Here is a 22,357-nt window from a genome sequence, read left to right as displayed (position 1 = left end):
TAGACTTCAGAACTGACTAGAACGGCCCGTTCTGGGCCATTCTGTTATAGGCAAAATATGAATTTGGAACGGCCAGTTCAAGAATTGGAACGGCCCGTTCTGGGTTCTAATTTTACTCATAACAACCTATGTTGGAACGGCCTGTTCCAAGCTAGGATTTTAGGCCTTTTTAGTAACTTGGAATGGCGAGTTGTAGTGAAGGAACGACCCGTTTCAAGTTAAGAGCGACTTGTTCTAGTTTAGGAATGGTCCGTTCCAGTTTTGGAACACCCCATTTTGGGCTACTAAAACCAGCTTGTTTGGGCTTCAAGCTTCTTTGTTGTCATATGGTGTTGCCTCCATACTTTGGGAGCTCCAAATTTAATAGTAGACGTTCATTTCATTTCTTTTATTGGTCCAGACGAAATTGGGTGTCTACATTGGTGATTGCATGTTGTCTCTTTGGATGAATTTGAGTTGTATAAGTGGAATATATTTTAGATATATAGTTGCTTGTTAGTATTGTTGGAAGTTTGTAGGTTTTGGAGCCAAATCATAATTTTGTCAAATTCAAAAATCACCATCGTGTTGGTCGCAACTTCATGGCATTGAGTGTAATGTAGGTTAGAGGCTCTCTACCTCACTAACGCCAGCGTGAGATTGGTCACATCGAGCGTGGTTTGAGCGAAGTTGGGTGCGATTGCCTTGAAACCTCTTTGACTTGGTGACATCGAACTCACATGAGTGGTGTTAGGCATGATCAAGTTAGTGGCTTTTTATTTGGATGACACTAGGCACAAGAATTTTGTAGTGTTAGGGTGGATTAGGATAAAGCTCTTTGCCTTAATAATATTGGGCATGGATTTTGTGATGTTGGGTGTGGTGTGCACAAAGACTCTCTGCCTCATTCACGTGAGCACAAACAGAATGGCGTCGGGTATGGGTGAGCCAAAGGCTTTCTACCTCAACAACGTCGGGTGTGGTTTTGTTAAATGAAAACTATTACTTAATTGATTTTAAATGTTAAAGTATGATGATAATTTATCTTATATAGATGATGAGTTGATCTAGTTCATTATGTATTGATCTTTGATAATATATGATGATGTTTTAAGTTGAGAAAGTTGAAAGTTGATTATTAGTAGAGTTGAATCACTAGTGCAAAATTGGATTTAAAATCAGAGTTTTAAGATCGGTTACAAGGTAACCGATCTTAAAAGTGACACGGTGGCAATTTTGTAAATAACATGAACACTTTTAAGATCGGTTAAAATTTAACTGATCTTAAAAGTAAAAGTACTTTTAAGATTGGTTGCAAAAGAACCGATCTTAAAAGTGGCACTTTTAAGATTGGTTATAAAATATCCGATCTTAAAAGTACTTTTAAGATCGGTTACAAAAGAACCGATCTTAAAACTGATACTTTTAAGATCGGTCATAAAATAACCGATCTTAAAAGTACTTTTAAGATCGGTTATTTTATGACCAATTTTAAAAGTGTTACTTTTAAAATTGGTTATTTAAGAACCGATTTTAAAAGTGCTACTTTTAAAATCAGTTATTTTAGAACCGATTTTGTATGTAGTATACAAAATCGGTTATTTAAGAACCGATTTTAAAAGTATCGTCAGAAATCTTTTATATTCCCCTCCATTCTCATTCTCTTTAATCTTTCCCTCCATTCCTTTGTTAATCTCTGACGCTCTCATTTTTTAAAGTCTCCAATAAGGTAAATTTCGTTGTCATTTTTGTTTTCATTTTCGTCTTCTCATGTTCTTCTTATGTTTCTTTTCATTTTCTCATACTTTTCTCCTCTCTATTTTCGTTGTACGTTCAGTTTGGGTAAAGTTCGAACCTGGAACAACCTGTTCTGCAAGGAGAACGGGCCGTATTCCAGGGAAAACGGGCCGTTCTCCCTGGAGAATGGGTCGTTCTCCAAGGAGAACGGGATGTTCTGAAATGAGAATGCCCCGTACTAAAGTTAATTTTTTTGGCCTTTTGAACAGATTGGAACGGCCCATTCCAGTTTAATATTTTTCCACGGCCAGACTTTTAAGATTGGTTATAAAACAACCGATCTTAAAAGTTAACTTTTAAAATCGGTTGTTTAACCGATTTTAAAAGTCTAACTTTTAAAATCGGCTCTTTCAAAATTGATTACAGAACCGATTTTAAAAGTTAAAAATAATCGATTTTAAAAGTCTTTTTTTCACTAGTGAATGATAATAAGTTGTATATTATTGTGTTATGAGTGCTTGGAGCATGTAGTTGTGCTAAGGTTTGACTTAGGATTAAAGAAGAGATGTTGTTTTAAAAGATGAATATCCCATTGTGATCGAGGATATAAGTTGTGGTACTCTAAGAGTCTAGTTGTTGAAAAACCCTTCTTGAGTATAGCTATCTCATGAAGGATACTATTGAGTCTCCTTTAGGTCCTTAATTGATATCGTTTAGGGCAAGGTATAGCCATACTGACTTAAAAGTGACCAATCAAATAAGGTATAAGGTCGAGGGCCAAAATCCCTAAGTACTAAAAAGAGAGTAGTATTTGGAGGGTAGTCAACAGGTTAATTCATATAGGCTTAGTTATGCATGCTAAGGCCACCATAGACTCAACTAAGTTATTTTATTCCTGACAAGGATACTGTACTTTTCAAGTTTAAATGGAAAAATTCATGAAATCATGTTATGTTGTGGATTGATATCCAAATTCGTTGTTGATTTACCAAACCCAAAATGATTGTGTACTTACCTTGTTGGTTAAAATGCATGACGATACATTATGTTGCTATGCTGATATGTTATAGTGTTGTTTAAGCTGAAATGTTGGAGTTGTATTGTGTTGTAAGTTGACATGTTACTTAGTTGTGGTGCTGATTCAGTGGTTAAACATGTTTTATGTTGAGTTGCTAACTTTTTGTACTGAATTAAGATGTTAATATAGTTGGTGAAACACTTTTATAAATTATATGTTGATTTCTTGATGTCTAGCTTACCCTTGTATTTTTCTTGTTGTTGGATTGTGATAATCATATTATTATGGGAGTAAGGCAAAATTAGGTCGGAGGGCGATCTAGACTTTTGGTAGCCATGTTAGAGATGATAGTATTGGTTGTGTTATTCTTACACATATTGTAGATAATAGTTACTTGACTGGAAACTTAAGATTTATGTTTTTAGTTTGGATTATATTGTGTATGTGTGTGTGTATGTGTTTGTGTGTGTCTGTATGTGTTTATTTTTACATTATAGTTCAAAGGAGGGATTTATCTTTATGATTTTCGGTTGATAAGTTTTATACATATTAATACTGCTACATGTATATAAGAGACTATTTGTTGTTTTACATTATAATCCGAATGAAAGATTTATCTTTATGATTTTCAGTTGATAAGTTTTATACATATTAATATTACTACATGTATATCCAGAGATTGTTTGCAAGGTATTCCTAGGTAATTAAATTTATGTTTTTTGCTGCTTAGTTGCTAAGTTACAAAGTGTATTGACCTGTTAGATTGTTATATAAAATACTAAAAACACTTATTATTAGGAATAAGATAAGTCTAATCAATCAATTTTTATGTCTCTGACCACAATGAGAATTGTTGTTTAACAAAAATTATCAAGAGATTGAGATTTTCCTAAATAACCTAAAATTTCTCACTTAAAGAATTAAAGTTTAAATAATATTGTGGACTATTGAATTAACTATATAATTTCTAAAATTGAATGAAAAATTGAGATTACTTACATGGGGAAGGATAATGGAATCAATCTTTGACTATTCTAATTAATAATTTAAATTCAAAATTTTCATTACTATGTTTACATGTTTTTTACATTCATCATTCTATAAATTTTTAAATTTCATGTTAAAATTAATATTTTTTTAGTTCATTTCTATAGTACTAAAATTAATTAAATAATTATAATTCAATTCCTTGTAAATTTAATAACTTGAACTTTTGTTTAATTTATTATTTACAATAATTGATATATTTATCAAATATATAATAACTTTCAAGCAAAACAAAACTACATGTAAAAAAAACTCAAATTTTTTAGTTGAGAATCTTTGCGTCTCTACAATATACTTTGTATTACCTAATTGCATATCTCATCCTTGTGATTAAATACTTTAATATCCTACCTTTAGTTGTAAAGAGAGACTTGACAAGAAAGAATATTTAATATAGTCTATTCAAGTTGAGATTGATAATTTGTAAAGTATAGAGAGACTTCGAGAATCTTGTACTCAGTTTTCAATAGTGGAAATCATTTGGTGAAGAAGAGACTGAACATAACTTCTGTGTTACAGTGAATCTGTATAAAAACTATTGCATTTCTCTTCTTTGTTCTTTGTCTTACGTTAGCCGATCTATATTCCAATATGTTGTTGTAAAAAGCTAATTGTTTTAAAAAAATTTCGGTTTTAAAAATACAAGTTAATTTTCTATAGTAGTGACACATTATATTATTTTAATAATAATATTAGAGAAGGGATCTATTTTAGAAATAAGTTTACCTAAATTTATATTTTTTAATAATTTATGTTTTATATTAATTTTTAATGATCTAATCATTAAATTTAAAATTTTTAATGTATAAATTAAATATGTAAATTTTTAAAAAATTTAAAAATTATTTGATGTTTTATTTCATTAATTCAAATCAATGTATAAAATAATTTTATGATTATCTGGCAATTTGAATTAATGAAATGAAGTATATTAAATGATTTTTAAATTTTTAAAAATTTACATATTTGATCTATACATTAAAAATTTTAAATTTAATGATTAGATCATTAAGAATTAATATAAAATATAAATTATTAAAAAATATAAATTTAGGTAAACTTATTTTTAAAATAACGGATCCCTCCTCTAATATTATTATTAAAATTTCAGAACATGAATTATAAACGATAGACTTACTTCTGAACTAAACGAAACTTTTTTTGTGACATTATCATACTTTAAAATTAATACAAAGTCAATGTCATTCTTCCACATGTCGTACAATATTTTTATTTAAACCCGATATAATCTCTCTCATTATACCACCTCTAATTAGAAATGTTAAAGTCAATCTAAAATTCACTTTAAAATTTGCGTTCTAATATTTTTACACAAACAAACAAAAGTTATAATTTTAAATGAAATCTTCAATGTATGAAAATTAGAATTAAAATAAGAATTAATTCTAAAATAATTTTTTGGTCAAAAAAAATTAAAATAATTTTAATTATACACACTAACTGTACTTTAGAATTTTTACTCTTCTATTTTTTTTCACCTAATGGTTAATCCTATATTCTTTTTAGATGTTTCTAAAAGTCACGTGGAAGTTAAATTTCAAATTAATAATAACTTATAATCAGATTTTGGTAAATAAAAATTTGCAACTTCAAAGAAAACTTTTCAAGTATTAAAATATTATTTAATGAACGAAAACAAGAAAATTTATAAATTTAATTTATGTAATAACATTGTTTTAAATTCATTATATTTGAATTAGCACTTTCTCCATCATAATTATTGTAAAAAAGTATTTTTAATAATTAGTTTTAGACAATTTATTTATAAAAATGTATGTATAATTCAAATGAAAAATACACTACACTTAAAATCAGGTAAAGTTCTAATTATTCAAATAAATTTTGTAGGGATGAAATTCTTTTTTAACGTACAATTAAATGAAATAATTATTCAAATAAAAAATTAAAGAAAACTCATTACTTTATATTTTTCTATTATAATTGAACTCACCAAGCTCTATCCCTTTATTAATTAATTAAATTTAACTAAATTTATCTATTTTTTTTTGTGTTTATAATATCTAATAGTGTAATTTATATATTTTCTGAACTTTTAGTCAATTTTGAAAAGTACATAGGACGTAATGATATTTAGTATAGGATGTCAATCTGTATACCTGTATACAAAGTATCATTCTATATTATATACTGTTCTTATCGAAAATCTGTTGTAGAGTTGATCCGCCAGGTAAGATCGGTGAGCCTCCTTTACGGGTACGCTGGTGCTCCAAGATAGGGGTGGTACCTGCAAAAGAGACTCCGATGCTAAAGTTAGTGTTTGTAGGAGTATTAGTCTCGTATAAGTAATGCACGTACCTAGGTGTGAATTAGGGTTGCTTTGGGCCTTGGGCCTGAGTGAGGTGTAATATGATCAGATAACGGACCTCGTCCGGGGCGAGATCCTCGGGGATCAGTTATGATTCGCTTAAATACCGAGCTGATGTCACGCGGTGCGTGTCCGAGGTCGGCTTGCGTTATGGTGCCGAGCTTGGAGCTCGGTTACGCAGTACGGATAGTACACTAGCCCCCCGAGCTCCGAAGACCGTAGGTCGAGGAGTTAAGACCGAGCTCGTCAGGGAGCAGTGACCTTTCGCGCATGCTTGCCTGTCAAGATGCCATGTGTTGCAACTGTCGCCTCGTTCTCGAGAACGTGCAGGCGGCGTAATAACAAAATTGTATTTTTATCTATTTGATGATGTGGCCTCTTTGGGCCGATGTCGTATTCCGATGTCCATATTTCATGGCTAAGCTGAGGAACTCGGCAATGATGAGTTTACTGCTTGGTCAGGCTGGTAAACCTTTGATTGAGTCAATAGATTGGTGAAGGACAAGTCGACAACTTGGTTAAGAAAATGTAATCTCAAGGTTCGGACTCGACCTTGGCATATCAAGGTTCGAACTCGACCTTGGTTAAGAAAATGTGATCTCAAGGTTCGGACTCGATCTTGGCATATCAAGGTTCGAACTCGACCTTGGTTAAGAAAATGTGATCTCAAGGTTTGGATGGTACACTAGCCCCCCGAGCTCTGAAGACCGTAAGTCGAGGAGTTAAGGCCGAGCTCGCTGGGAGGAGGTGACCTCTCGCGTACGTTTGCTCGTTGTGGTGACACGTGTCGCGACTGTTCATTTCCTGGAAACGTGCAAGTGGCGTGTCATGGGAAATGACGGTTATGCAATGATGAATTTGCGATTAATTGCGTTGTCAGGCGTGCCCTTAGGTTGACACGTGGCATGGCCGCTTTGAATTTTGGGAGAAAACTTTCTTTTCTCTCATACGCGCCTCTTCGCTTCTCACTTTGCTCACTTTTCACTTTTTCAGCTTCTTGCGTGCGCTGTTCCTCTCGTTTTTCTGCTCGTCTTCCGTCTCCATTTTCTCCGTTTCCACCGTCGTTTTCGGTAACCCAGTCACTGTTAGGGTTAATTTCTGAGGGAGAGTACCAGGTACTTCCTTTCTACAGTATTCTTTTTTCCTTCTTCCCCAATCCTTCTTCAAGTCTTTCTTGTCTTTTTCATGGCTGGGGGAAGTGGTGCCGGTTCTTTTGCGCCTTCTCGGGGCAAGGCGCGTGGTAAGGCGGTGGCTACCGGGAAAGCTGTCGCCGAAAAGAGGAATCTGCCCCGGGGCCCGAAGCCGGGCATTCCTGGCTATGACTGGGTCAAGTGCGAGGTGGGGGGCATCCAAAGTGTCTTTCGGACCTTTCTTGAGGTCAATAGGATCGCCAGGTCGTGCAGGGTTTGCGACCCTTCTATCTCCCGAATGATCCAGCTTGAACCCTGTCAGGCTGGTGAGGGTGTGTACATGGGGAAGTCTACCGATTCTCCCCATTTCTATATGTACTATTGTTTCTTTAGGGATTTAGGTGTCTGTCTTCCTTTCACTCAGTTTGAGTGTGATTTTTTAAACCATGTCAACGCGGCTCCTTGCCAGTTGCATCCCAATAGTTGGGGTTTCTTGAGGGCTTTTCAAGTCCTGTGTACAGTTTTAGGGATAGAGGTATCCCTTCCCGTCTTTCTTTATTTTTATCAGTTGAAGTTAGGCGTTCCGCCATATGGCATTCTGTCCTTGAATGGGAGTAGGGATGGGGGTTTGTTTACCCTCTACTCCCAGTCATATAAAAATTTCAAGCAAGAGTTTTTCCGGGTTGCTCTTGTGAATGTTGACCCTTTGGAGGATGGGGCATTTTATTTCGGCGGGCTGCCGAAATTCCCTTTCTATTGGTGCCCCAAACCGTTTAGGTTTCATGTGGTAGGCCAGGTGAAACTGACGGCCTCGGAGGTGGCCGCTATCGACAACCTCGCTGCACTTCCTCGCCCGCTGGATTGCAAGCTCGTTCTGTCGCTTGCGAACTCGGCATACATGGAGAGGGGTTTGGAGAGTGAGTATTTTGTTTTTTGGTGGCTTGGGGTTTGTGTAGCTTTCTTTTGCTGATGTGTTTTGCTTCTTGTCTGTAGGTATCATGGGGAAGAATTTGTGGCGCGAGCTCAAACATCGCTACAATGTCACAGAACTCGAGGTCCCCGAGCCTCAAGAGGAGGATGTTCCCCCTCTAAGGGTCAGCCGAAAGAGGAAAAGGGGAGCGAAGGAGGTCGTGGGGACCTCTGCCCCTGCGGACGCCGAGGAGGTGACCTCCACGGCCACTGATGCGAGTGCGGTGGACCATACTGAGAGTCCACCACCCAAGGAGGCCCCTCAGGTGGCTTTTGAGGAGGTGGTTCGGGGTGCCAAGGTGGCGATTCCGACCACTGAGCAGGTTGCCCAGGCTGCCAAGGTGGTGAGGACTCTGTTACTGTTGCTTTTTTAGTGTCGTTTATTGTGTTTTTCTGTGTTCTGACCTAGGGCCGTCTTTCGCAGGCAGGAGATGTTGCCGAGGCGGCGACATAGGCTACCGGGCGGGTCGCCCAGGCTGCCGAGGTGGCGGTTCCGGCCACCGAGCAGGTTGTTCTTGCTGCTGAGGTAAGTAGTGTTCCCTGACTTTCATGGTTTCCCGCATGCCACCTTATTTTATCTTTTGACATGGGGCTGGTTTTCGCAAGCGAGGTCGGAGGTTCCTATTGCGGACCTTCCAGATACCGAGCAAGGGACGTCAGCTTCCGCCTCTGTTGAGGCTCGTGAAGGGGGTCCGAGCCGTGAGGTTCCCCCACCCACCGCTGCAGCTTCGGCACCGCCATCTGGCTCATCACAGGGGGTTTCCCGGAGCCGATACCTAACCCATCGCTTCGGGAAGGGCCTTTCAAAAGTGCGGCTGGACCACGTGAGCGCCTCGGCCGACATGGGCTCGCTGTGGAGCGTGGGGGTGACCGCCGAGAAGTTCTTCCCTCAAGGCTCCTTGAGCTCTGAAGACTAGTGGTTGATAGACGAGGCCGACCTCAAGGATAGTTTCGACGCTGCCCAGGTCCTTTTGTAGAGGGCTATGGGCATCCTGGGCCACTGGAAGCCTAGGTGGGCTAAGCAGTAGGAGGACCTGGCCAAGCAGCAAGAGGACCTGGCCAAGATGAGGGGCCGACTTCAACCCTGGAAAGATGCGAATAAGATCCCGAGGGAGGAGAACAAGGCTCTTAGTACTGCCCTTGGTGAGGCGAAGCGGCAAGAGGCCGACCTTCGATCTGCGCGGGGCGACCTTGCGAGGGTGCAGAAGTCTCTTGAGATCGCTTTGCGATCCAACGAGGCTTATGCCTCCCAGGTGGGGAAGCTGCAGGAACTCGTCGCCTTCTCTCGGGGTCGCGCCCGCTCTTTGGAGGATGAGGTGACGTCTTCCCGTGGCCAAGTGCAGGCTCTGGAGGATGTTGTGACCTCTCTTAAAGGAGAGTTGGCGGCGGCGGCTGAAGAGCGCCTTCGTAGCGAGGTCATTCTTGGTGGCCGGGAAGACGAGATTGCCACCTTGAAGGCGGAGCTTGCGGAGCTGGCGGCGGGGAAGGTGGCCGTGGAAGGGAGGCTTGCAGAGGTTGAACGCTCCGTTGTGATGGAGCACCGGAGGGGCTTCCACAAGGCCGCTCGTCAGGCACGGCTCCTTGCTCCCGGGTTCGACTTTTCCTCCATCCATGTGGAGAAGGTTGTCCGCTTTGGGAGGCTGGTTAAGGAGGAAGATGTCGATGACAGTTCTAGTGAGAACGCCTCTACGTAGGCCAATTTTGTAATAGCCTAGTTTAATTTTTTGTTTTGAATTCAAGTGTTGAATTCTGGGAACTTTGCTGATATACGAATATCTATATATATTTCTTTGCTTTTATGTGTTTGTGCTTGGCTTTTGCTTTGTGCGCATTTTGAGGTATACGTTCGGTGTCTGTTTTGTGTTTTTATAGATCCGAGCTGGTCATGCCGGGGTGAAACCTCGACCTCGATTTTTGGTAAAGGAATCTTTTGAGAGGTTCAAATTTGGCCTGAGGTTCGGATTCGGTCTCGAATTGAAGTGAGGTGAGCTATACGAAGGTTCGAATTTGACCTCAAACGATGGACTTGACCTTGGGTTTGTGTGAAACGATTTTTTCGAGGTTCGTACTCGGCCTCGTTTTGGAGTAAAACAAATTTTTCCGAGGTCCGTACTCGATCCCGGATGAGAGTTTTAAGGTTCGTACTCGACCTCGTTTTGGAGTAAAACGAATTTTTCCGAGGTTCGTACTCGACCCCGGGTGAGAGTTCTAAGGTTCGTACTCAACCTCGTTTTGGAGTAAAACAAATTTTTCGAGGTTCGTACTCGACCTTGATTTTGAGGGAAACGATTTGATTAAGGTTCGAACTCAACCGTTAACGAGAGTGCCGAGGTTCGTATTCAACCTCGGCTTATGTGGGTCGAATTCGACCTTAGAGCTTCGTGAGGGTTCAGACTTGACCTTAATAAATCGAGGTTCGAATTCGACCTTAGAGTTTCGTGAGGGTTCAGACTTGACCTTAATAAATCGAGGTTCGAATTCGACCTTAGATTTTCGTGAGGATTCAGACTTGACCTTAATAAACCAAGGTTCGAATTCGACCTTAGATTTTCGTGAGGGTTCAGACTTGACCTTAATAAACCGAGGTTCGAATTCGACCTTAGATTTTCGTGAGGGTTCAGACTTGACCTTAATAAACCGAGGTTCGAATTCGACCTTAGATTTTCGTGAGGGTTCAGACTTGACCTTAATAAACCGAGGTTCGAATTCAACCTTAGATTTTTGTGAGGGTTCAGACTTGACCTTAATAAACCGAGGTTCGAATTCGACCTTAGATTTTTCGTGAGGGTTCAGACTTGACCTTAATAAACCGAGGTTCCAATTCGACCTTAGATTTTCGTGAGGGTTCAGACTTGACCTTAATAAACCGAGGTTCGAATTCGACCTTAGATTTTCGTGAGGGTTCAGACTTGACCTTAATAAACCGAGGTTCGAATTCGACCTTAGATTTTCGATGGACTATTTAATTGAGTTTCGAACTCGACCTTTAGCGAGAGTGTTGAAGTTCCTATTCGACCTCGGAATTTGCATTTGTGCGTTTAAGGTTCGTTTTCGTCCTTTATATAAGCAGAAAGATAAGAGTATGGATTGAGCAAAATGAGTAATTTTATTTATTATGCATGTGTGCCTCGTTAAAAACCCTCGCAGTCAAAGACTGGGGCGGGAAAAGAGTGCACAACTTTTTTCAAATTGAAAAAAGAAATGAAACTTAAGAAGCTGCGGTGGGGGGATCCTCCTTGCTTTGCTTGCTAGACGAGGAGACCTTCAGACTCTCGGCCTAGCATTGCCGAGCCGTTTTCTGATTAGCCTTGACGGAGATGATTGTACCGTCCTTGCCCGGGAACTTCATGGTGAGGTGTGGGGTTGACACTACCGCTCCGAGTTGGTTTAAGGTGGGCCTTCCGATGATGATGTTGTAGGAAGTGTTGGCTTCCACGAGGAGGTATCAGACCATGACCTGCCTTGTATCCGGTGGTGTTCTGAAAGTTGTCAGTAAGTCTACGTACCCTCGAGTGTGAACTCGCTCTCCTGCGAAGCCGACTAGGGGCTCAGTGTGAGGTTGTATGAGAGAGTGGGGGACGTCTAGTTTTAGGAACGTCGGCCAGTACAGGACGTCGGCCGAGCTCCCCTGGTCGATGAGTGCTTTCTGCACCTCCCAGTTGGCTATTTCCACGACGATGACCATGGGGTCATCTTGGTTAAGGCTGACGCCAGCGCAGTCCTCGTCAGAAAAAGAGATCGGCGGTGAGCTTTGATGCGGGGCCGAGGTGGTAGAGTGCACGCAGTTGATGCTTTGCAGGTGTCTTCTTCGAGCCGAGCTGCTGGCGCCTCCCCTCGCAAAGCCACCCGCAATTGTGTTGATTACTCCCCGTAAGGGAGCCGACTCTGTCTCTTGGCTTATCTCGGCTTGTACTGCACCATTAGTATTTTGTTGGGAACCCGGGTGTGGGTCAGTGCGAGCTCCCAAACCACGGCCTCTGCCTCATCCCCGACCGCCGTAGCCGCCTCGATTACCCTGCTGTCGCTGGACGTACTGGCCAAGGTGGCCTGCCTGAATGAGTTCTTCGATACGATCCTTGAGTGTGCAACACTCCTCCGTGGTGTGACCATGGTTCCTGTGGTACCGGCAGTACTTGGACTTGTCGGCGCTGTTGGGAGTGTGGCCTGGTGGTGGAAGGGCGAGCAGGTTGCTATTGCTGGCTTCCTCCAGGATGTGGACACTAGGTGCGTTTAGGGGAGCGTAGAAGTCGTATCTCCCTCCTTTGTTGGGCCTAGTAGACTTCTTGAACTGGCTGTCGTTGTTGACTTTTATTTTGTCCTTATGCCCTTGTTCTGACTTTGCTGGACCTTTCCCGCGAACCTGGTCACGGAAAGCGGAGTGTTCCTCCATCTGGATGTACCCGGCCACGCGAGCGCGGAGCTCGTCCATATCACGGGGGGGGGGGGGGGGGTCTCGGTATAGGCTGTCGACGAAGGGGCCGGCTCTTAGGGCCATGAGCATGGAGTGCAGGACGACCTCAGGGTTCAAGTTCCGGATCCGCACCAAGATGCTGGAGAAGCGTTCCATGAAGGTTCGTAGAGGTTCATCGTCATTCTGCCTGAGGTTGGCCAAAGCGGTCGAGGTTGTGTGATGAGGTCGGCTTGTGGCGTATTGCGCCATGAATCGCCGGACCAGGGTGCTGAAATTGTCGATGGACCCGGCGGGTAGCTGGGTGTACCAGTGGAGTGCGGCTCCTTTGAGCGAGGTCGGAAAAACCCTACACAGGATAACATCACTATTAGTGTAGAGGTTTACCTGGGTTGTGTACAGGTCAATGTGCTCATCGGGGTCCATCGTGCCGTCATAACGATCGAGATGGAGAGGTTTCCATCCACGAGGGAGTGGGGTCTCCATGATGCCATCCACAAAAGGATGTCAGCGGAAGGTTCCTTGGCTTTCTGTGGCATGAGTGGGTGCTCTGCTGGCGTCTGGGCCCGACTTGTGCGTCGATGCATGAGATCGGTGCGTGGCGGGTCGTGAAGTCGGTGCCCTAGTCGCAGTCCGAGATTGAGAGACTGAGTGCTCCTCCTCTCCATTATGGTTGCTCGTATGAGGAGGATGATCGGAGTGGTGTCGAGGGAGTTGAGCGCGGATTCGCTCGTTCTCGGCGCGTAGCGCCGCCAGGTCGGCCTCATTAGCGGTGCGCATTGCCGCTAGGTCAGTGTCGTGCTTGGCACGCATGTTTTGTAGGTCGGCGGCATGTTGCTGCCGCATCTGTTCGACCTGATCGATTAGTCTCCTCAACGCTGCTTCGTTATCCATGGTGGTTGAGTGGTTTGCGTCGTCTGTTGTGCGTCTACTATGGCTTCTGATGAAAACCATACAGGTGGCCGATAAGAGCTATCTTGATCGGCCCCACGGCGCCAAATGTTCTTACCGGAAATCTGCTGTAGAGCTGATCCGCCAGGTAAGATCGGTGAGCCTCCTTCACGGGTACGCTGGTGCTCCAAGATGGGGGTGGTACCTGCAAAAGAGACTCCGATGCTAAAGTTAGTGTTTGTGGGAGTATTAGTCTCGTATAAGTAATGCACGTACCTAGGTGTGAATTAGGGTTGCTTTGGGCCTTGAGCCCGAGATGAGGTGTAATATGATCAGATAACGGACCTCGTCCGGGGCGAGATCCTCGGGGATCAGTTATGATTCGCTTAAATACCGAGCTGATGTCACGCGGTGCGTGTCCGAGGTCGGCTTGCATTATGGTGCCGAGCTTGGAGCTCGGTTACGCAGTACGGATAGTACATATACCATTACCTAAAAACTAAAATACATGTATACAAAATTATCAGCCTATATTAAATACCATAATCTTTTAAGTGTTTATTCTTTTATGTATTCTTCAAAAGTGACCAAAGTTCAATGAATATATATATTACACTATTAAATATTATATACACCCAAAAATTAGATATTAGTAAATGATAATATATGGAGTTTCACTTGATAAACATAATGATTTATTACCATTTATCAATATCTAATTTTTAAATTTTTATAATATTTAATAGTATGATGCATGTATATATTCATTGAAATTTAGTCACCTTTAAAAAAACATAAGATAAACACATAAAAGATAATGATATTTAGTATAAGCACAAAATTTGTATACCTATATTTGTTTTTTCTAGTCAGATCACTCGTGTGTTTTAGATATGAAGTCTTATTCTAGTTAGATCACTCCTGTGTTTTAGATATGAAGTCTCATTTGAAGCTTTAGACAAAGGTGCTCTTGAGATATTGGACCCTTATGGTATATTCACATTCCGACGATTGACCAAGTGGATAAGTCAACTTCAAAGTGGATTTGTTGTGTGAAAGAGTACAGTGTGATCTCATCTGCCCTATTAACGATGTTTTGTCTCTTTTTTTCCCATTGCTGCCAGAAATATAAGAAATATAAACAAGCGGAAAAGGCCCCCTATGTGATAAAACAAAACTAAAATGTGGTTAGCTCGATCAATTACACGACTTAGAGGTGAGAAAATGGATTCGAATCCTATGAATATCTATAAAAATATTCTCATGAATAAATATCCGACTATATCAAAATAGATACGAGACGAATATAGATATATAAAATTTAGTGGATACAGATACGGATATAGGTACCCCGTAGTTATATATATAAATATTATATATATATATATATAAAACCACTTAATAATAATTTATTTATTATATATTAATTAATATAATAATAACTGTATTGAAGGGGTTAGTATCGACTACGTGGATCGACACGTGATGACCTATCGGCTACCTACACGGATCTCGGACACGACTATGACCGTAATAACAAACTTACAAGGCCACCAATGGCTCAGCTAGGGCAGTTATTAGTTAACCTTCTTACCGACCTCTCGGCCCGGCAAATAGCCAAAACCGAGAGGAAACCCCAACCACGCACACCCTCGGCACGGTCGGCGACCGGTAAGACAAAACAACATAATGGGCTCTACCCCTGGACATCTCCTCGGCTCGGTAAAGGGCCGAGAACGAAGGACTACCCCCAACCCTCTATCTATCGGATCGGCCAAAGGCCGAGAACGAAGGGCAACCCCAAGCCTTTATCTATCGGCTCGGCCAGAAGCCGATAGAGCTAGGCCGCAATTAAGACGATGATCATGATTAACAAGGGCAAACACGCGATTAAGGCATAATTAGCGAATTAACACCATATTACCTAATTTGGTAAGTGTTAGAAGAGGCCCACTATGTTCAAGGCCCATCACAGGTAGTATAAATAGGTCACGTAAAACGAGGTATGTCACTGTTTATTTATTACTCTCAAGAATCGTGTTTGTCCTGACTTGAGCGTCGGAATGCCTTTTGCAGGTACCTCGCCCCTTTAAAGCATCTACTCGGAGCTCCCGTTCAGCCCTCCAATTACCAGAAGATTACGAGTGTGCCCTCAGACAGATACAATAATATTATTATTTTAGATTCAAGATACAAGTTGAAGTATTGAAGTATTTTTTTTCTTCTAAAGTTTTATGGTAGCTCATCTTTTATTGAAATTAATAATATCAAAAAATTATGCTACTTATTATTAATTTGAAGAGTATCAAACTAAAACTAAGGGAACAATGAAAAGTTCAACTTCACTTCACAAGTAAATGTCAATGAGTCAAACTTGGATAATTTAAATATTAGTAATTTTTATGTGATTATGACTCATTTATGAATGATACAATTAAATCACAAATAAAGTTTGAAATAATAAAGCTCTACTTGAAAGAAAATGTTTTGTAAAGTACTACTTTTCACATTCTTGGATGATGGAAAACAAATGGGATCAAGTATTCAATTTTGCAAAAAATTGGTAAGGATGTTTTGACAATCCCAATTTCAACTGTAATTTCAAAATTTTCATTAACACAAGAGGTAGATTTTTGAGTTCTCGTCATTCTAAACTCTATGAATTTACTCTAGAGGCACTTATGTGTGTACAAAGTTGGTTAAAATACAAATAACAGGGTAATAAATAATTAAACTTTTTTTATTTACTAAAAGTTTTATTTTTTATTATTAATTTTAATTATTAATTTAAATTTTTTAATCATTCATTTTCTCGTCATCATATAATTTCTATTGGTATTCTAGGACCAAAACAATATATAGACTTAGAAGATAAACGTTTGCAAAAATATGAAAAAATTGATTCCAATGATGAGATCAAATGTCTACATATTTATTTTTTGAAATTTATAATATATATAATTTAATCTATAATTTTAATTTAATTAATTTTCGTATAAATTTTTTCACAGGTCTTGGAGAATATTGTTAACATATGATCATGATGTTAGAAGTTTAATTACAATTTTTATTACGTTGATTTTTTTTAAAGTTTATTTACAAGAACTGAATATTCTGTAATATTTATTTATAAGAATTGTTATGTTAGATTTTTATAATATTAAAAACCTGACAAATTAATATTATATTTTCTTGAGTGAAATGCTATCTCTTTATTGATTTATTTACTTTATATATAAGTAAAATGCAGGTTGCGAGTGCAAGTATGGGTACACAAGTGTACTCAACGGGTATGAGGATGAGGATTAAAATTGTTACCTGTGTGGGTATAGGACTAAGTATGGATATTATTTTTAAATGCGGGTATGGGGACGGGTACTATAGGACCCTACCTAAACGCTAACCATTACCATGCCTAACATGACTTCCACTTGTTTCGGTCTAATCAATGAATGTAAAATTCCATTTTAAATTTTTTATCATAATGTAAATAGGAAATACTAATACCAAATTTATATAAAAAAAATAATAATTAAATATATTTTTAGTCCCTTAAATTTAAGATAAATTTATTTTTGATCTCTTAAGTTTAAAACTGTTGTTTTTAGTTCTGTAATTTTCAAAAATCTTGTTTAAATCGCTCAAGTCACCAATAATATTTCTGAAAGTGATAAATTAAGACAATTATGAAATATCAACTGAGTTTAATATGATATTTTCACCAATAGAGATATCAGTAGATATATTTTATGTGATAGTATTTGACAAATTTTTAACAAAAGTTGAGTATAAAGACTAAAACAGATTTTTTTTTTAAATTTCGAGGATTAAAAATATTAGTTTTAAATTTGAGAGATTAAAAATATATTTAAATTATTTTTTTTGTAAAAAAAGTAAAATAATGCAAGGTCATTTCGATTACCAAAGAATTGTATTTTGAGGGATAGAAAACGAACTTTCAACGAACTCGTGTAAAGGCTCTGGCGAAGGAGCTATCCTTTGGAGATAGACAAAAAGTAGGCTTAGTAGTTCTCAGTGTTGGAACGTGAAACAAGAAAGAGAGACAATACGTAAACGTGTAGAGAGAGGATATTACGTTTGCATGTGTATTTCTTTATTATATAAATGGGTCTATTTATATGATCTGAATTACATTTCAACATTCCCTCTTAACATGTTGCTTTTCATTCCAGGGACGAATAAGACATCTGTAATGGAACTTGGTTTCAATATGCTTACTTCTTCTATGAGTTACCGGGTTCTTTGACAGGCTTATCGCTGACTTGTTGTTGATGAACAACTTCACTCCTTCATCATGCTTCTGCTTCAACTCAATTAGCAGTTTGTCTAACCATGCAGCCTGACATCCACACATGGCAGCAACTATATACTCCGCTTTGCAAGTGGACAAAGCCACCATGGATTCCTTCTTCGAGCTCCACGAGATAGGCCCTCCTTCAACAAAGAATACAAAACCAGTTGTACTCCTACGATCATCCTTGTCTGCCCCCCAGTCCGCATCCGTGAACCCAACAACCTCAATTTCGTCAATCGTGGTGTTGTTCTGTGGGAACAAGAACCACTTGACATGGTTCCTTTGACGTACCTGAGGATCCGTTTAGCAGCAAGAAGATGCGGTGCCCTGGGATTCTGCATAAATCGTGACACAACTCCGATAGAGAATTCTATGTCCGGACATGTGTGACAAAGGTACCGTAAAGATCACATAATTTTCTTATACACAGTTTCATCAATAGGTTCTTCGGTCCTTTCCTTCTCCAAAATCAAACCGGTCTCAGATGGAGTAGACGCTGGATTGTAGTTCAACATGTTGAATCTTTTCAACACTTCCATTGCATACCGCTTCTGATGCATCATCAAACCTTCTTTTACCTTTACAAATTCAAATCCTAGGAAGTACGAAAACTTTCCTAGGTCTGTCATTTCAAACTCATGCATCAATTCTCTCTTAATGACCTCAACATCTCCAATATGATTTCCTGTAATTAGAAGATCATCCACGTACAAACACACTATGACCAAGTGTTGTTTTTGGCGAACATATACTCCAAATTCACAGGTGCATTTGATGAATCCAAGTTGTAACATGTATGCGTCAATCCTTCCATTCCATGCTCTCGGCGCTTGCTTGAGTCCATAGAGAGCTCTCTTCAGTTTGTACACCTTAGCTTCTTGTTCTTTAATTTCGAACCCAGGAGGCTGTGATACATAAACTTCTTCATCCAGAGGTCCATTCAAAAAGGCGGATTTTACGTCCAACTGATACATGATCCATCCTTTTGAATTGGCAATGGTGACCACAGTTCTTATCGTTTTAATCCGAGCCACTGGTGCAAACACTTCCTTATAGTCGATGGCAGGTTTTTGAAGAAAGCCACGTACCACTAACCTCGCTTTATGCTTCACTACCTTTCCTGTGGGATCGGTTTTGGTCTTAAAGACCCACCTTAGATTGATTGGTCTCTTGGCCTTTAGAAGAGTCACTAGTTCCCACACTTGGTTCTTCTTAATGGATCGAAGCTCATCCTTCATCGCATCAACCCATTTGCTGTTCAAAATGGCTTCTTCAAAGGTGACTGGTTCAGTTTCAGAGAATAGAGCAAAGTGAACAATATCTCCATCTTCATTTACATCAGCATCAGAAATCATTTCAAAACCTTTGAGTCTCCCTGGAATACGAGTATCTCTTTGAGATCTTCTAAGAGCATTGGACGTACATGCTCCTCCCGATTCTTCATTTTGATCTTCATTAGTTTCGGTGTCCACAGACTCAATGATTACGTGACTATATTGTTCATCCTTGTTTGACTCTGAGTTCCATCCCTTTGACAAATCAAACATCACGTCCCTACTCACCACAATTTGCTTGCTAATGGGATTGAACAGCTTGTATCCACCTGTTGGATGATATCCCAGCAGTATCATTTTCTCACCTTTGTCGTCTAGCTTTCTTCTCAATTGTTCAGGTACGTGTTTGTAACCTATTGATCCAAACACTCTTAGGTGGCTCACGTCTGGCTTGTTGTTCGACCAAACCTCTTCTGGAGTAACTCCCTCCAGCCTCTTCGAAGGACATCTGTTTAAGATGTAAGCAACGGTTGACGTAACCTATCCTCCCACAAATACTTAGGCAATTGTTTTGCTTTTAACATGCTACGTACCATGTTCATGATGGTTCAGTTCTCTCTTTCAGCAGTTCAATTGTGTTGCGGTGTGTATGGAGGCGTGACTTGATGCTCGATTCCTTCCTTTTCACAAAACCTCTCAAATTCTCTAGACGTATATTCACCTCCACCGTCGGTCCTCAATACTTTGATCAACTGGCCACTACTTCGTTCCACCATGGCTTTTAATTTTTGAAACACTTCTAACACTTCACTCTTTCTTTTGATCAAATATACCCATAGCTTTCTAGAGAAGTCGTCTATGAAAGAGATGAAATATACACTTCACTCGTAGGTTGTCCCATTAATCTTGTATCTTGCCATTTGCCTTATTCAGAGTCTAAAACCTATATATAGTACTCTGAACTTCTACTCTTAGTTAGTTTTCTTTAAATCAGATCATGCTATTTATTATTAAAAAAATCCACTAATCAAGTCTTCAAATTTCATCTCACTCTCACAGGACTCTCTTTATTTCCTATGACTCCCTAATGCATTATGGGTTTTTTTGAGTTAAGTTTCTTCATAAGGGATTTTAAGAGAGAGAAATAAGAAGGAAAATTGAAATAAATTAAACTTCTTTCTAAACTAAAATTAACTTGGGTATGAGTTGAAAATAATATTTTGGAGAAGTTAATTAGAGAGAATTTCTACATATTAATTTATGCATAAACTAACTTGAACTTATTAAGAAATTTATTTCATTTTTTCTTCCTATTTTTTTCTCCTACAAGTGATGCTTCTAGAGAAGTTACCCAAACATACCCTACGTGTCATGTTATTTGTATCAGAGGTCTCATAATATCAATTATAATCTATTGTCGCATGTATGTTATTTGTGTACCAGAAGTCACCATAGTCAACTATGGTACGTAGGATCCTTATGCATTATGTGATGTTATTTGTGCAAGAGGGGATCACTATAATTGATTATGATTGGTGAATAATCAATTATACTATTAATACATAAGGACTAATATAACGTAACATAATGAGTTATGCTAATTAGCATAAACTTGATATAACCGATTATGTTATTAAATTATAAAAAATAAAATTTAAACACTACAAATCAACAAAGAGAAGGAAATAAAACGGTAATTATTTAAATTATTTTTTACATAAAATTTTATCGGTACAAAATATAATTTTTCTCTACATAAATTCACTCTTTAAAATTACTACAAATTTCACTTCTCATATATTAAATCCATTGAGGGACGCACGTTGAAGCTTGTGGGGCAGTTGCTCCCACTAACTTTTCAGTTTTGATTTTTAATAATATATATATATAATATTATATTATTTTTATTTAAAATTTAAAAACTAAAAAAATAAATAAAAACTAAAAGAATTATAAAATTAAAACTAAATTTAAGTTTTGTTGCAGGGACGGATGCACTAACTTGTGGGCCTCTATTAACTTTTCAGTTTTTTTAATAATATATATAATATTATATTATCTTCATTTAAAATTTAAAAACTAAAAACTAAAAATAAAAAACTAAAAATTATAAAATTAAAACTAAATTTAAGTTTTGTTGCAGTTATCTTTATGTGAGAAAGGAAAGTTTTTTAAAAATATTTTAATATGTTATAATAATTAACAACAAATTACATGTTTTAAAAAAAATTGTTATGCATTTAAATTGTAAATCAAGATAAAAAATATTATAAATTAAATAATGTATGTTTTTTAAGTTTTAAAAAAAAACCATAAATTGTTATTAACCTCTTTTTAGATATTTTATATTTTTTTTTTGTTTTATTTTTATTTTTTCTAATTCTTTTTATATTTTGAGGTTCTCCTCTACCTCTAACATATTTTAAAGTGTAGAAGAGTGAAATTGGAAGAAAAAAAAAATAAACTTCTTCTTCCATCTATACTCCTTCTTGTTTGAATAGCTAAACTATACATTTAAAGTAGTCTTTAAGGTTAGTGTATTTAAAGATATTATTTTTATATTGCTTTATTTGAATTAATTTTTTTATTTTCAATGAGAAATTCAGTATTTTGATTTTTATTTACTCATTCTATTTTTATGTTTAGAAGAAACATTGTATGTTATGAACATTACATTAATTAAAATTATATTGCTTTTAGTTGTAGCAATGGAAAAATATTTTAAAAGAAAATCATCTTCAGAACAACCATCTTCTCCTCAAACACATGTTGAAAAAGAAGTCAAATTGGGTCCACCAACCAAAAAAAGATTTTTAGAATGTGATTTGGAAAGGCTTCCTGATGATCCTTGTTTAAAAATGAGAGAACCATAGAGAGAGGAGTTTTTGATAGTATTAAAAATGAGCAAATCATTCAATGTTTTCAAATTATGAAAACTCGTAGAGAACAATTATGATATATATTTATCTTTATAAAAATTTTATTTTATATTTTAAAAATTTATGTATTTAAATATTGCCCCCACTACTTAAAATTTCTGGATTCTGATTAAATCATTTCTCACATATTATCTCTCATTCCCATCAATTCTTTTTCCTCCCCCAAAGCATTAGGAATAATTCTAGCATGAGCACATTAACTGTATTTAAAGACGTAGCCAACAAAAAATTAACGATAAATAATAAAAATAAATTTATTTAAAAAGAGAAGTTTTTTAGATATATTTTTATATTTATTCTATC

Source organism: Cajanus cajan, chromosome 2 (genome assembly GCF_000230855.2).
Source record: "Cajanus cajan strain Asha chromosome 2, NIPB_CcT2T_4, whole genome shotgun sequence".
Lineage (NCBI taxonomy): Eukaryota > Viridiplantae > Streptophyta > Magnoliopsida > Fabales > Fabaceae > Cajanus > Cajanus cajan.
Note: the sequence above shows the minus strand (reverse complement) of the source record.